We start from the raw sequence: 16,134 nt of genomic DNA on the forward strand, positions 1-16,134 counted from the left end.
GGTGATTTATGCATGGACTAGACACTTCAATGGTTACCTGAAAACTACCAACATAAGTGTGGGATATAGCTCTGACAAAGTGACGTGGATTGCTTCCTCATGGGTGAGTCGAGGGAGTATTCATGGTAGTGTATTGGTGTGGTGAGTTAAGTTAGATGGTACTCAATGTCAAGCTATCTATCTCGATACGAAATGCTCAGTAGTCGTTCCACTTTTACCTAAGTAGCATAGTTTGGACAAAACTGCCTTTCTTCTCAAATAATTAATCGACAAATAACCCATGTTGGTACTGTGTGCATCTATCATTGCTCTGGTGCAAGTCTTGCGAGTACTCGGTACTCATCTTGTTTTATTTATATTTTTGATCTGCATGCTACAATCAGGTGGTAGCATTTGAAATAAGTGATAAATGATGAGGTTAGCTATGCTTGTCCCAGCCAATGGTTTGGGACGGGTATGGTCACCATCTACTCCTCTGTAGCCTTCTCAATGCATTTTTTAAAATTTACCCATGTAAGGTATATTTTTGTTTACATTGTGTGAGCTACAACTTAATCGTAAGACCATTGTTAAACTTTATCGCTTCAAATTTGTTGTATTATAGTCTCATCCCCTTCTCTCGCTTGGGCCACTCTCGTGGGCGGCACGGCAAAACCCTAGCCGCCACCCGCCAGCACCCCTTCCCCACCTCCCCTCCTCCTCGTCGCCGTCGGGCAAAGCTCGGCTAGCGTCGGTGGCGGCAGGGTTCCTTTCCCTCCTGCCCTGGTGTCTTGTGGCGCGAGACGGAGAGTTCGGGTGAGGAGCGCAGCGCTCGCGCAGGGTGGCACGACGGCGACCCGGGCGGCTGTGCAGCGGAGGGGCGGCGGTTGCGTGGAGTTGCCAGCGGGATGTGCTGGCACGCTAGGGGCAGCGGGACAGCAGGCTGCAGCTTCGTCCGGTCTGGCGGGAGGCAACGAGGGATGTGACGGCGTGGGTTGGGGCCGGCTGTCGGCTTAGTTGGGCCAGCCCATGGCGTGGTGGGGTGTGGGCGGCTGACACGCCACGACTTCGCTGGCCGTACGGCAGGGACGCGCTTGGCGGCCTTGGGCGCGGATCTGTCAGGTTGTGTACTGGACCTTGGCAGGGATTGCGTGCGCCTTGCCATGGTCCGGTTCGGCCGTTGTGCGATGGTGGCGCTCGCCAGCGAGGTAGCCTCTGCGGCTCTGGTGGCGATGGTTGGCGTTCGGCGGCGGCGTGCGGGTGGTGGTGCTCCTCTCTTCTCGTGCTCCGTGGAGATGGCCAGGAGTTGGGGCTCGTGCTCGGGCGGACCAGCCTGGGGCCCGGTGCGGGTGGGAGCTCCGGCTCCGGGTAGGCGATGGTGGGCGTGGTCCGGGTGGTGCCCGTGAGTAGTGGGAGTCCTCTCCTTGCGGGTATTGTGCTTGGTTGATTATGGTGGTCGGGACAATGTTCCTCTATCAGGCAGATCGAAGCCAGAGGCCATGGGCATGGCGTCGTGGGAGTCAGCTCGGCGACGGTCGTCGGTAGCCATGGGGTTTTATCTCCCCCGGTCCATCTGGACTGGGTGGGGACGCAGGCGTGGGCACCTCCGACACTAGAGGCACCGACCCAGACTCTGTGGCTAATGTCGGGGTAGTAGTGAAAGGAGTCACCATTCACTCTTCCTACCATGGTGAAGGAAATATGCCCTAGAGGCAATAATAAAGTTGTTATTTTATATTTCCTTATATCATGATAAATATTTATTATTCACGCTAGAATTGTATTAACCGGAAACTTGATACATGTGTGGATACATAGACAAAACACCGTGTCCCTAGTAAGCCTCTACTAGACTAGCTCGTTAATCAAAGATGGTTAAGTTTCCTAACCATAGACATGTGTTGTCATTTTATGAATGGGGTCACATCATTAGGAGAATGATGTGATGGACAAGACCCATCTGTTAGCTTAGCATATTGATTGTTTAGTTTTATTGCTATTGCTTTTTTCATATCAAATACATATTCCTTCGACTCTGAGATTATGCAACTCCCGAATACCGGAGGAAAACCTTGTATGCTATCAAACGTCACAACATAACTGGGTGATTATAACGATGCTCTACAAGTATCTCCGAAGGTGTTCTTTGGGTTGGCATAGATCGAGATTAGGATTTGTCACTCTGAGTATCGGAGAGGTATCTCTAGGCCCTCTCGTTAATGCACATCATAAGAAGCCTTGCAAGCAAAGTGACTAATGAGTTAGTTACAAGATGATGCATTACGGAACGAGTAAAGAGACTTTCTGGTAATGAGATTGAACTAGGTATGTCGATACCAATGATCGAATCTCGGGCAAGTAACATACTGATGGACAAAGGGAATAATGTATGTTATCATTATGGCTCGACCGATAAAGATCTTCGTAGAATATGTAGGAGCCAATATGAGCATCCAGGTTCCGTTATTGGTTATTGACCGGAGAGGTGTCTCGGTCATGTCTACATAGTTCTCGAACCCATAGGGTCTGCACGCTTAACGTTCGATGACGATTTAGTATTATATGAGTTATGTGATTTGGTGACCAAACGTTGTTCGGAGTCCCGAATGAGATCACGGACATAACGAGGAGTCTCAAAATGGTCGAGAGGTAAAGATTGATATATAGGATGATAGTATTCGGACACCGAAAGTGTTCCGGACAGTATCGGGTATTTATCGGAGTACCGGGGGGGGGGGTTATCGGAACCCCCCGGGGGGAATAATGGGCCATATGGGCCATAGGAGGGGAGCCCACCAGCCCACAAGGGGTGGCGCCCCCCCCTAAGGAAGGAGGCCGAGTGGGAGAAGGAAGAGGGGGTTCGGCCCCCGTTTCCTTCCTCCCTTCCCTCTTCCCTTTTCCCCCCTCCGGAAATATGGAAAGGGGGAGGCCGAATTGGGAGAGGACCCCAAGTAGGATTCCTCCTACTTGGGGCGCCCCATGGCTGCTCCCCTCCCTCTCCCACCTATATATACGTGGGGAGGGGCCCCCTAGAACACACAACAACAATCGTTAGCCGTGTGCGGCGCCCCCTCCTCAGTTTACGCCTCCTGTCATATCTTCGTAGTGCTTAGGCGAAGCCCTGCACGGATCACATCACCATCACCGTCACCATGCCGTCATGCTGACGGAACTCATCTACTTCCTCCACACCTTGCTGGATCAAGAGGGCGAGGGACGTCATCGCCCTGAACGTGTGCAGAACTCGGAGGTGCCGTACGTTCGACACTTGATCGGTCGGAGCTAGAAGAAGTTTGACTACATCAACCGTGTTGTCAACGCTTCCGCTTTCGGTCTACGAGGGTATGTGGACACACTCTTCCCACCTCGTTGCTATGCATCTCCTAGATAGATCTTGCGTGAGCGTAGGAATTTTTTTGAAATTGCATGCTACGTTTCCCAACAGTGGCATCTGAGCCAGGTCTATGCGTAGATGATATGCACAAGTAGAACACAAAGAGTTGTGGGCGGTGATCGTCATACTGCTTACCACAAATGTCTTATTTTGATTCGGCAGTATTGTTGGATGAAGTGACCCAGACCAACCTTACATGACCACGTTCATGAGACCGGTTCCACTGACACACATGCAACTAGTTTTGCATAAAGGTAGCTGGCGGGTGTCTGTTTCTCCTACTTTAGTTGAATCGAATTTGACTGCGGTCGATCCTTGTTGAAGTTTAAAACAGCAAACTTGATAAATCACCGTTATGGTTTTGATGCGTAGGTAAGAACAGTTCTTGCTAGAAGACCGTAGCAGTCACGTAAAACTTGCAACAACAAAGTAGAGGACGTCTAACTTGTTTTTGAAGGGCATGTTGTGATGTGATATGGTCAAGACATGATTTGATATACATTATTGTATGAGATGATCATGTTTTGTAAAAGTTATCGGCAACCGACAGGAGCCTTATGGTTGTCTCTTTATTGTATGAAATGCAAACACCATGTAATTGCTTTACTTTATCACTATGTGTTAGCGATAGTTGTAGAAGCAATAGTTGGCGAGATGACCACGATGCCACGATGGTGATCAAGGTGTCAAGCCGGTGACGATGGAGATCATGACGATGCTTTGGAGATGGAGATCAAAAGCACAAGATGGTGATGGCCATATCATATCACATATTTTGATTGCATGTGATGTTTATCTTTTATGCATCTTATTTTGCTTAGTACGGCTGTAGCATTATAAGATGATCCCTTAACTAAAATTTCAAGGTATAAGTGTTCTCCCTGAGTACGCACCGTTGCGAAAGTTCGTCGTGTTGAGACACCACGTGATGATCGGGTGTGATAGACTCTACGTTCACATATAACTGGTGCAAGACAGTTTTGCACATGCGGAAAACTCGGGTTAAACTTGACAAGCCTGGCTTGTACAGACATGGCCTCGGAACACTGGAGGCCAAAAGGTCGAACGTGAATCATATAGTAGATATGATCAACATAGAGATGTTCACCATTGATGACTACTCCATCTCACGTGATGATCGGACATGGTTTAGTTGATTTGGATCATGTATCATCTAGATAACCTGAGGGATGTCTATCTAAGTGGGAGTTCTTAAGTAATTTGATTAATTGAACTTAATTTATCATGAACTTAGACCTGATAGTATTTGCATATCTACGTTGTAGATCAATAGCTCGCAATTTAGCTCCCTTATTTTTTGATATGTTGCTAGAGAAAACTAAGTTGAAAGATGATAGTAGCAATGATGCGGACTGGGTCCATGATCTGAGGATTATCCTCATTGCTGCACAGAACAATTATGTCCTTCATGCAACGCTAGGTGACAAACCTGTTGCAGGAGCATATACAGACGTTATGAACGTTTTGCAAGCTCGATATGATTACTACTTGATAGTTTAGTGCACCATGCTTTACGGCTTAGAACCGGGACTTCAAAAACGTTTTGAATGCCACAGAGCATATGAGATGTTCCAAGAGCTGAAATTGGTATTTCAGACTCATGCCCGTGTCGAGAGGTATGAGACCTCTGACAAGTACTTTGCCTACAAGATGGAGGAGAATAGCTCAACCAGTGAGCATGTGCTCAGAATGTCTGGGTACTACAATCACTTGAATCAAGTGGGAGTTAATCTTCCGGATAAGATAGTGATTGACAGAGTTCTCTAGTCACTATCACCAAGCTACTAGAACTTCATGATGAACTATAATGTGCAAGGGATAAGGGAAAAGATTCCCGAGCTCTTCGCGATGCTGAAATCAGCGAAGGTAGAAATCAAGAAACAGCATCAAGTGTTGATGGTAACAAGACCACTAGTTTCAAGAAAAAAGGGCAAAGGAAAAGAAAGGGAAATTCAAGAAGAATGACAAGCAAGTTGCCGCTCCCATGAAGAAGCCCAAAGCTAGACCTAAGCCTGAAACTGAGTGCTTGTACTGCAAAGGGAATGCTCACTGGAAGCAGAACTACCCCAAATACTTGGCGGATAAGAAGGATGGAAAGGTGAACAAATGTATATTTGATATACATGTTAATGATGTGTACTTTACTAGTGTTCATAGTAACCCTAAGGTATTTGATACTGGTTCAGTTGCTAAGATTGGTAACTCAAAACAGGAGTTGCAAAATGAACAGAGACTAGTTAAGGGCGAGGTGACGATGTGTGTTCGAAGTGATTCCAAGGTTGATAAGATCACCATCGCACACTCCCTCTACCTTAGGGATTAGTGTTGGACCTAAATAAATGTTATTTGGTGTTTGAGTTGAGCATGAATATGATTGGATCATGTTTATTGCGATACAGTTATTCATTTAAGTCAGAGTATAATTATTGTTCTGTTTACATGAATAAAACCTTCTATGGTCATACATCCAATGTAAATGGTTTACTGAATCTCGATCATAGTGATACACATATTCATAATATTAATGCCAAAAGATGCAAAGTTGATAATGATAGTGCAACATATTTGTGGCATTGCCATTTAGGTCATATTGGTGTAAAGCGCATGAAGAAACTCCATACGGATGGATTTTTGGAATCACATGATTATGAATCATTTGATACTTGCGAACCATGCATCATGGGCAAGATGACTAAAACTCCGTTCTCCAGAACAATGGAGCGAGCCAATGACTTATTGGAAATAATACATACTGATGTATGCGGTCCGGTGAGTGTTGAGGCACGCGGTGGGTATCGTTATTTTCTGACCTTCACAGATGATTTGAGCAGATATGGGTATATCTACTTAATGAAACACAAGTCTGAAACATTTGAAAAGTTCAAGGAATTTCGTAGTGAAGTGGAGAATCATTGTAAAGAAAATAAAGTTTCTACGATCTGATCGCGGAGGTGAATATTTGAGTTACGAGTTTGGCCTTACTTTATTAGATATAGTGCGATCTATGATGTCTCTTATCGATTTACCACTATCGTTTTGGGGTTATGCATTAGAGACATCTGCATTCACGTTAAATAGGGCACCGTCTAAATCCGTTGAGAGGACGCCGTATGAACTGTGGTTTGGCAAGAAACCTAAGCTGTCGTTTCTTAAAGTTTGGGGTTGCGACACTTATGTCAAAAGGCTTCAGCTTGATAAGCTCGAACCCAAATCGAAGAAGTGCGTCTTCATAGGATACCCTAAGGAAACAATTGGGTACACCTTCTACCATAGATCCGAAGGCAAGATCTTTGTTGCCAAGAATGGAAACTTTCTAGAGAAGGAGTTTCTCTCGAAAGAAGTGAGTGGGAGGAAAGTAGAACTTGATGAGGTAATTGTACCTTCTCTCGAATTGGAAAGTAGCACATAAGTGAAATCCATTCCCGTGATGACTGCACCAACTAGAGAGGAAGCTAATGATGATGATCATGAAACTTCGGATCAAGTTACTACTGGACCTCGTAGGTCGAATAGTGCATGTTACACACCAGAGTGGTATAGTAATCCTGTCCTAGAAGTCATGTTATTAGAACATGGAGAACCTACGAACTATGAAGAAGCTATGATGACCCAAATTCCGACAGATGGCTTGAGGCCATGAAATATGAGATAAGATCCATGTATGAGAACAAAGTGTGGACTTTGGTGGACTTGCCCAACGATCGGCAATCCATTGAGAATAAATGGATCTTCAAGAGGAAGACGGACACTGATGGTAGTGTTACTATCTACAAAGCTCGACTTGTCGCAAAAGGTTTTTGGCAAGTTCAAGGTGTTGACTACGATGAGATTTTCTCACTCGTAGCGATGCTTAAGTCTGTCCGAATCATGTTAGCAATTGCCGAATTTTATGAAATCTAGCAAATGCATGTCAAAACTGCATTCCTTAATGGATTTTTTAAAGAAGACTTGTATATGATGCAACCAGAAGGTTTTTGTCGATCCTAAAGGTGCTAACATAGTGTGCAAGCTCCAGCGATCCATCTATGGACTGGTGCAAGCATCTCGGAGTTGGAATATATGCTTTGATCAGGTGATCAAAGCATATGGTTTTATACAGACTTTTGGTGAAGCCTGTATTTACAACAAAGTGAGTGGGAGCTCTGTAGCATTTCTGATAGTATATGTGGATGACATATTGTTGATCAGAAATGATATATAATTTCTGGATAGCATAAAAGGATACTTGAATAAGTATTTTTCAATGAAAGACCTCAGTGAAGCTACTTAAATATTGGGCATCAAGATCTATAGGGATAGATCGAGATGCTTAATAGGACTTTCACGAAGCACATACCTTGGCAATTTTTTTTGAAGAAGTTCAAAATAGATCAGTCAAAGAAAGGGTTTTTGTCTGTGTTGCAAGGTGTGAAGTTGACTAAGACTCAAAACCCGACCATGGCAGAAGATAGAGAGAGAATGAAAGTCATTCCCTATGCCTCATCCATAGGTTCTATAAGGTATGCCATGCTGTGTACCAGACCTATTGTATACCTTGCCATGAGTTTGGCAAGGGGGTACAATAGTGATCTAGGAGTAGATCACTAGACAGTGGTCAAAATTATCCTTAGGTACATAAAGATGACTAAGGAAATGTTTCTCGGTTATGGAGGTGATAAAGAGTTCGTCGTAAAGAGTTATGTCGATGCAAGCTTTGACACTGATTTAGATGACTCTAAGTCTCAATCTTGATACGTATTGAACGTGGGAGCAATTAGCTAGAGTAGATCCATGCAGAGTATTATAGACATAGAAATTTGCAAAATACATACGGATCTGAATGTGGCAGACCCATTGACTAAACTTCTCTCACAAGCAAAACATGATCACACCTTAGTACTCTTTGGGTGTTAATCACATAGCGATGTGAACTAGATTATTGACTCTAGTAAACCCTTTGGGTGTTGGTCACATAGCGATGTGAACTATGGGTGTTAATCACATAAAGATGTGAACTATTGGTGTTAAATCACATGGCGATGTGAACTAGATTATTGACTCTAGTGCAAGTGGGAGACTGGAGGAAATATGCCCTAGAGGCAATAATAAAGTTGTTATTTTATATTTCCTTATACCATGATAAATGTTTATTATTCATGATAGAATTGTATGAACTGCAAACTTGATACATGTGTGGATACATAGACAAAACACCGTGTCCCTAGTAAGCCTCTACTAGACTAGCTCGTTAATCAAAGATGGTTAAGTTTCCTAACCATAGACATGTGTTGTCATTTGATGAACGGGATCACATCATTAGGAGAATGATGTGATGGACAAGACCCATCCTTTAGCTTAGCATATTGATTGCTCGGTTTTATTGCTATTGCTTTCTTCATGTCAAATACATATTCCTTCGACTATGAAATTATGCAACTCTCGGATACCGGAGGAATACCTTGTGTGCTATCAAACGTCACAACGTAACTGGGTGATTATAAAGATGCTCTACAGGTATCTCCGAAGGTGTTTTCTGGGTTGGCATAGATCAAGATTAGGATTTGTCGCTCCGAGTATCAGAGAGGTATCTCTTGGCCCTCTCGGTAATGCACATCATAAGAAACCTTACAAGCAAAGTGACTAATGAGTTATTTACAAGATGATGTATTACGGAACGAGTAAAGATACTTGCTGGTAACGAGATTAAACTAGGTATGTGGATACCGACGATCGAATCTCGGGCAAGTAACATACCGATGGACAAAAGGAGTAACGTATGTTGTCATTACGGTTCGTCCGATAAATATATTCATAGAATATGTCAGAGCCAATATGAGCATCCATGTTCCGCTATTGGTTATTGACCGGAGAGGTGTCTCGATCATGTCTACATAGTTCTCGAACCCGTAGGGTCCGCACGCTTAACGTTCGATGATGATTTAGTATTATATGAGTTATGTGATTTGGTGACTGAATGTTGTTCAGAGTCTCGGATGAGATCACGGACATGATGAGGAGTCTCGAAATGGTCGAGAGGTAAAGATTGATATATAGGATGATAGTATTCGAACACCGGAAGTGTTCTGGATAGTATCGGGTATTTATCGGAGTACCGGGGGGGTTACCGGAACCGCCGGGGGGAATAATGGGCCATATGGGCCATAGGAGGAGAGCACACCAGCCCACAAGGGGTGGCGCCCCCCTAAGGAAGGAGGCCGAGTGGGAGAAGGAAGAGGGGGTTCGGCCCCCCTTTCCTTCCTCCCTTCCCTCTTCCCTTTCCCCCCCTCCGGAAATATGGAAAGGGGGAGGCCGAATTGGGAGAGGACCCCAAGTAGGATTCCTCCTACTTGGGGCAGCCCATGGCTGCTCCCCTCCACTCCCACCTATATATACGTGGGGAGGGGGCACCTAGAACACACAACAACAATCGTCTCCACAGTTTACGCCTCCGGTCATATCTTTGTAGTGCTTAGGCGAAGCCCTGCGTGGATCACATCACCGTCAACACGCCGTCGTGCTGACGAAACTCATCTACTTCCTCGACACCTTGTTAGATCAAGAGGGCGAGGGACGTCATCGCGCTGAACGTGTGCAGAACTCGGAGGTGCCATACGTTCGACACTTGATCGGCCAGAGCTAGAAGAAGTTCGACTACATCAACCGCGTTGTCAAACGATTCTGCTTTCGGTCTAAGAGGGTACGTGGACACACTCTCCCCCCTCGTTGCTATGCATCTCCTAGATGGATCTTGCGTGAGCGTAGGAATTTTTTTGAAATTGCATGCTACGTTTGCCAACACATGGTGGGTGTACCATGATGTGGATGGCGGTGGTGTCTGCGACATGGATGCCGGGGTGGCGACCTCGGATGGCGGCCCGCATGATTGGCTCTTCGGCGGGCTTCATGGCGGTGGTGGTGTTTTTCCTCTTTTTTGTGTGGGCGGCAAGAGGTGTAGCGGCGGGTAGCTCGAGTGTGCTCTCTGCCATTGGCAGTGGGGACACCCCGATCCAGACATGGGGATCGGACCTCGTCGTGCGTGTCCCGGAGGCCTCATGGTGACACAGTGGAGCTGTCGAGTGAAAGTGCCGCTCTCTTCCTGAAGATGTCATCATGGTGCTCCTCTTCGTGTGTGGGTTCCGGGTGCAAACCCTTGTCCATGGTGGACTCGGCAGCGGAGTCGCTTCGCGTCGTTTTGCCTCCCAAGGGTGTTGTCATGGAGCTTAGGTGTTTAGGGCGTTGCGTGGCATTGTAGTATGATCTTCCTGTCCATTCTTTCGGTAGCGGTCGCCTCCAGGAATTCGGGGCCTTGGGACGAAATGAAAAATGGGGCCCTAAATTCTAAAAGGATCACATAACTATAACATACTCTTCCATAACTATATAACTTCAAATATGTTTATAATATCTATAAATAAATCAAATCTAAATGCTAAAAGAGTAGATGTGGTATTAAAGTCATAAAAGACCTTATGTTCTACCCAAAAAGAAATATCATGTACCTTCTAACAGAAATAACGATTCAAACAATACATGAATTCTAAGGTAAAAAAGATAGGAAAACATGAAAAAAAATCTAAACCTTGATATTTTAATCAGCAACAATTGTGTATGACAAACTTGTCTCCCAACAAGCGCTTTTCTTTAATGCCTTTCTAGCGAGGCATGATGATTTCAATGATGCTCACATAAAAGATAAGAGTTGAAACATAGACATAAAGAGAGCATCATGAAGAATATGACTAGCACATTTAAGTCTAACCCACTTCATATGCATAGGGATTTTGTGAGCAAACAACTTATGGGAACAATAATCAACTAGCATAGGAAGGCAAAACAAGCATAACTTTAAAACTTTGAGCACATAGAGAGGAAACTTGATATTATTGCAATTCCTACAAGCATACATTCCTCCCTCATAATAATTTTCAGTAGCATCATGAATGAATTCAACAATATAACCAGCACCTAAAGCATTCTTTTCATGATCTACTTGCATAGAAATTTTCCTACTCTCCACGTAAGCAAATTTATTCTCATCAATAGTAGTGGGAGCAAACTCAACAAAATAACTATCATGTGATTGAAAATTAAGATCAAGATGACAAGTTTCATGGTTATCATTATTGTTTAAAGCATACGTGTCATCACAATAATCATCATAGATAGCAACTCTATTCTCATAATCAATTGGAACCTCTTCCGAAATAGTGGATTCATCACTAAATAAAGTCATGACCTCTCCAAATCCACTTTCATAATTATCACAATAAGATTCAACATCCTCCAAAATAGTGGGATCATTACTTCCTAAAGTTGACACTCTTCCAAACCCACTTTCATCAATATAATCATCATAAATAGGAGGCATGCTATCATCATAATAAATTTGCTCATCAAAACTTGGGGGACAAAACATATCATATTCATCAAACATAGCATCCCCAAGCTTGTGGCTTTGCATATCATTAGCATCATGGGTATTCAAAGAATTCATACTAACAACATTGCAATCATGCTCATCATCCAAAGATTTAGTGCCAAACATTCTAAGCATTCTTCCTCTAGCAATTGAGCACAATTATTGGAATCCTTATTCACATGAAAGATATTAAAAAGATGAAGCATACGAGGCATTCTTAATTCCATTTTTTTGTAGTTTTCTTTTATAGACTAAACTAGTGATAAAACAATAAACTAAAAGATTCGACTGCAAGATCTAAAGATATACCTTCAAGCACTCACCTCCCCGGCAACGGCGCCAGAAAAGTGCTTAGTTGACGGGGTGTGAGTGCTGCTTACCTAGCCTCCCCGGCAACGGCGCCAGAAAAGAGCTTGATGTCTACTACACAACCTTCTTCTTGTAGACGTTGTTGGGCCTCCAAGTGTAGAGGTTTGTAGGACAGTAGCAAATTTCCCTCAAGTGGATGACCTAAGGTTTATCAATCCGTGGGAGGCGTAGGATGAAGATGGTCTCTCTCAAGCAACCCTGCAACCAAATAACAAAGAGTCTCTTGTGTCCCCAACACACCCAATACAATGGTAAATTGTATAGGTGCACTAGTTCGGCGAAGAGATGGTGATACAAGTGCAATATGGATGGTAGATATAGGTTTTTGTAATCTAAAATTATAAAAACAGCAAGGTAACTAATGATAAAAGTGAGCGTAAACGGTATTGCAATGCTAGGAAACAAGGCCTAGGGTTCATACTTTCACTAGTGCAAGTTCTCTCAACAATAATAACATAATTGGATCACATAACTATCCCTCAACATGCAACAAAGAGTCACTCCAAAGCCACTAATAGCGGAGAACAAACGAAGAGATTATGGTAGGGTACGAAACCACCTCAAAGTTATTCTTTCGGATCGATCTATTCAAGAGTTCGTACTAGAATAACACCTTAAGACACATATCAACCAAAACCCTAATGTCACCTAGATACTCCAATGTCACCTCAAGTATCCGTGGGTATGATTATACGATATGCATCACACAATCTCAGATTCATCTATTCAAACCAACACAAAGTACTTCAAAGAGTGTCCCAAAGTTTCTACCGGAGAGTCAAGACGAAAACGTGTCCCGGTTAATAGGTTAGTCCCAAAAATAATATAGAAGTGCATAGTAAAGCCCATTAAACATCCAAGATGGATAATATAATAGCATGAATACTTCATAATTTATAGATACGTTGGGGACGTATCAGGGAGCATCAAGCCAAGTGTAACGCCCACGATGCGGCTATATCTCCCACGTGTCGAGGCACGACTTAGAGGCATAACCGCATAGTGGTTTTGTCGCAAGAAGGGTCATCTTCACACAATCCCATGTAATGAACAAGAATGGGATAAAGAGTTGGCTTACAATCGCCACTTCACACAATACATAAATATCATCATACATCATCCAAAATACAATCATATAGACCGACTACGGTCAAAATCCAGATGAAAATAAGACAACCCCAAATGCTAGATCCCCGATCGTCCCAACTGGGCTCCACTACTGATCATCAGGAAAAGACACATAGTAACGACCACGTTCCTCGTTGAACTCCCACTTGAGATCGACGCCATCATCTGCACTGGCATCGTCGGCACCTGCAACTGTTTTGGTAGAATCTGTGAGTCACGAGGACTCAGCAATCTCACACCCGCGAGATCAAGACTATTTAAGCTTATAGGAAAGGATGGTGTAATGAGGTGGAGCTGCAGCGGCAAAAGCATATATGGTGGCTAACATACGCAAATGAGAGCGAGAAGAGAAGCAACGGAACGGACGTCATCTAGCAATGACCAAGAAGTGATCCTGAACACCTACTTACGTCATTCGTAACACAGGCTGTGTTCACTTCCCGGACTCCGCCGAGAAGAGACCATCACGGCTACACACGCAGTTGATGTATTTTACTTGGGTCAAGTGACAAGTTATCTACAACCGGACATTAACAAATTCCCATCTGCCTCATAACCGCGGGCATGGCTTTCAAAAGATAATACCCTGCAGGGGTGTCCCAACTTAGCCCATCATAAGCTCTCACGGTCAACGAAGGATAAACCTTCTCCCGGAAAGACCCGATCAGTCTCGGAATCCCGGTTTACAAGACATCTCGACAATGGTAAAACAAGACCAGCAAAGCCGCCCGAATGTGCCGACAAATCCCGATAGGAGCTACACATATCTCGTTCTCAGGGCACACCGGATTGTCCAAGCTTCCGATAGGCCAGCCCAGAGTTGCCCCTGGTGGCCACCGGCGACTGACAGTTTGGACCAATACTCAGAGGAGCACTAGCCCGGGGGTTTAAAATAAAGATGACCCTCGGGCTCGCGAAAACCCGGGGGAAAAGGCTTAGGCGGCAAATGGTAAAACCAAAGTTGGGCCTTGCTGGAGGAGTTTTATTCAAGGCGAACTGTCAAGGGGGTCCCATAAATCACCCGACCGTGTAAGGAACGCAAACTCAAGGAACATAATCCCGGTATAACAGTAACTAGGGCGGCAAGAGTGGAACAAAACACCAGGCATAAGGCCGAGCCTTCCACCCTTTACCAAAATATATATAGATGCATTTATTAAATAAGAGATATTGTGATATCCCAACATATCCATGTTCCGACATGGAACAAACTTCAACTTCACCTGCAACTAGCAACGCTATAAGAAGGGCTGAGCAAAAGCGGTAACTTAGCCAAACAACGGTTTGCTAGGAAAGGATGGTTAGGGCTGACATGGCTAAAATGGGAGACAAGATATAACAAGTGATAGGTAGCGAGCATGGCAATAGAGCGAACAACTAGCATAGCAAAAATAGAAGTGATTTCGAGGGGTGGTCATCTTGCCTGCAAGGTTCTCAGAGTTGTCGAAAGCTTGATCCTCGTAAGCGTACTCAACAGGTTCCTCGTTCACAAACTCGTCTCCCGGCTCTACCCAAGACAAGAACACAAACTAACGGAACCACAATCAACAACGAGAAATGCGCAAGCAACATGATGCAAAGCAAGTATGAAATGCAAGATATGATATGTGATGCATATGCGTGCTCCGGAAGGAAAATGATGAACATGGAAGTAACTTGGCAAACCAAGCATGCCACTGGAAATATGAGGTGATTTCGGTCGAAATCGATATAAAGATCACCGGAAATGGATGCACGGTTTGCAAATGGCAAGCAAAACAAGAATGACACGAATCTGCGATTAACAGCATGATAGCACTTAAAATGCAACAAGTAACAAAGCTACAGCACCCCAACATAGCAACAAAGCACATGACAGTAAACTACAGGAGATGCTTTTGTCAAAAGTGCAAAAGATAACAGGATCACAGACTTAGTGAAAAACTGGACATGACATGTTTTGCACTTAGTTTTTCTGCTACATGGATCATGGCAGAAAAACTCGTTCAGAACATGGCAAAAGTGCAAAAGATAACAGGATCACAGACTTAGTGAAAAACTGGACATGGCAGTAAACAGAATCAGGTAGCAATGTTCAGAGCACGAAATCAACATGCTACATGAACTTAACATAGCAAAACAAGGCATGGCAGTGTTCTACTAAGTGCACATGACAAAAGTCCCTTACTGACCATAAGCCAAAAAGGACCAGAAGAAATGATGGCAAGCATGTAAACATAGCAAGTTTCGTTATCAGGTTTCAGACTTAGCAGAAAACAGAGCATGGCAGAAATAATAATATGTAGGCCTCTTTGTGAGCTTGATGCACTCACTACAGAGAAATGCACGACAAACCAAGCATACCTACAGCAAGATGGCATGTTTATGAAGCTAATCATGACAAGGACAATTGCATAGCATGTGTGGATCAACTACAATAAGCTTGGCAAAATTGCATATCATGTTAAGAATCTGCCAGAAATATTTTATAGCAAAAGTAGAGCAATATTGAGTCATGCTATGGCACTCCATAATTGCAAAAATTTGCAGGCATGGATCAATTACAACTATAGCTACAAAACATCCTTAGTGAACATCTCGAAAATATGCATGGATCTCTCTGTAGCATCAAGTTTACATGGCAACAAAATTACAGCAGACAAGGACTTAGAGAAATCACTAAGTCCCTGAAATCAGAAATATTACGGGGCCTACTTTGCATGCTTGTGCTAGTCACCACAGAGATCACAAAAATACATGGACAACACCACTGGAAAGATGGCATGGCATAATTCAAAACACATGTAGAGCTCATGCTCAAAAGATGCACAGATTAAATGATACAAAAAATAACAAATCTCCAAGT

Source organism: Aegilops tauschii, chromosome 4 (genome assembly GCF_002575655.3).
Source record: "Aegilops tauschii subsp. strangulata cultivar AL8/78 chromosome 4, Aet v6.0, whole genome shotgun sequence".
Taxonomy (NCBI): domain Eukaryota; kingdom Viridiplantae; phylum Streptophyta; class Magnoliopsida; order Poales; family Poaceae; genus Aegilops; species Aegilops tauschii.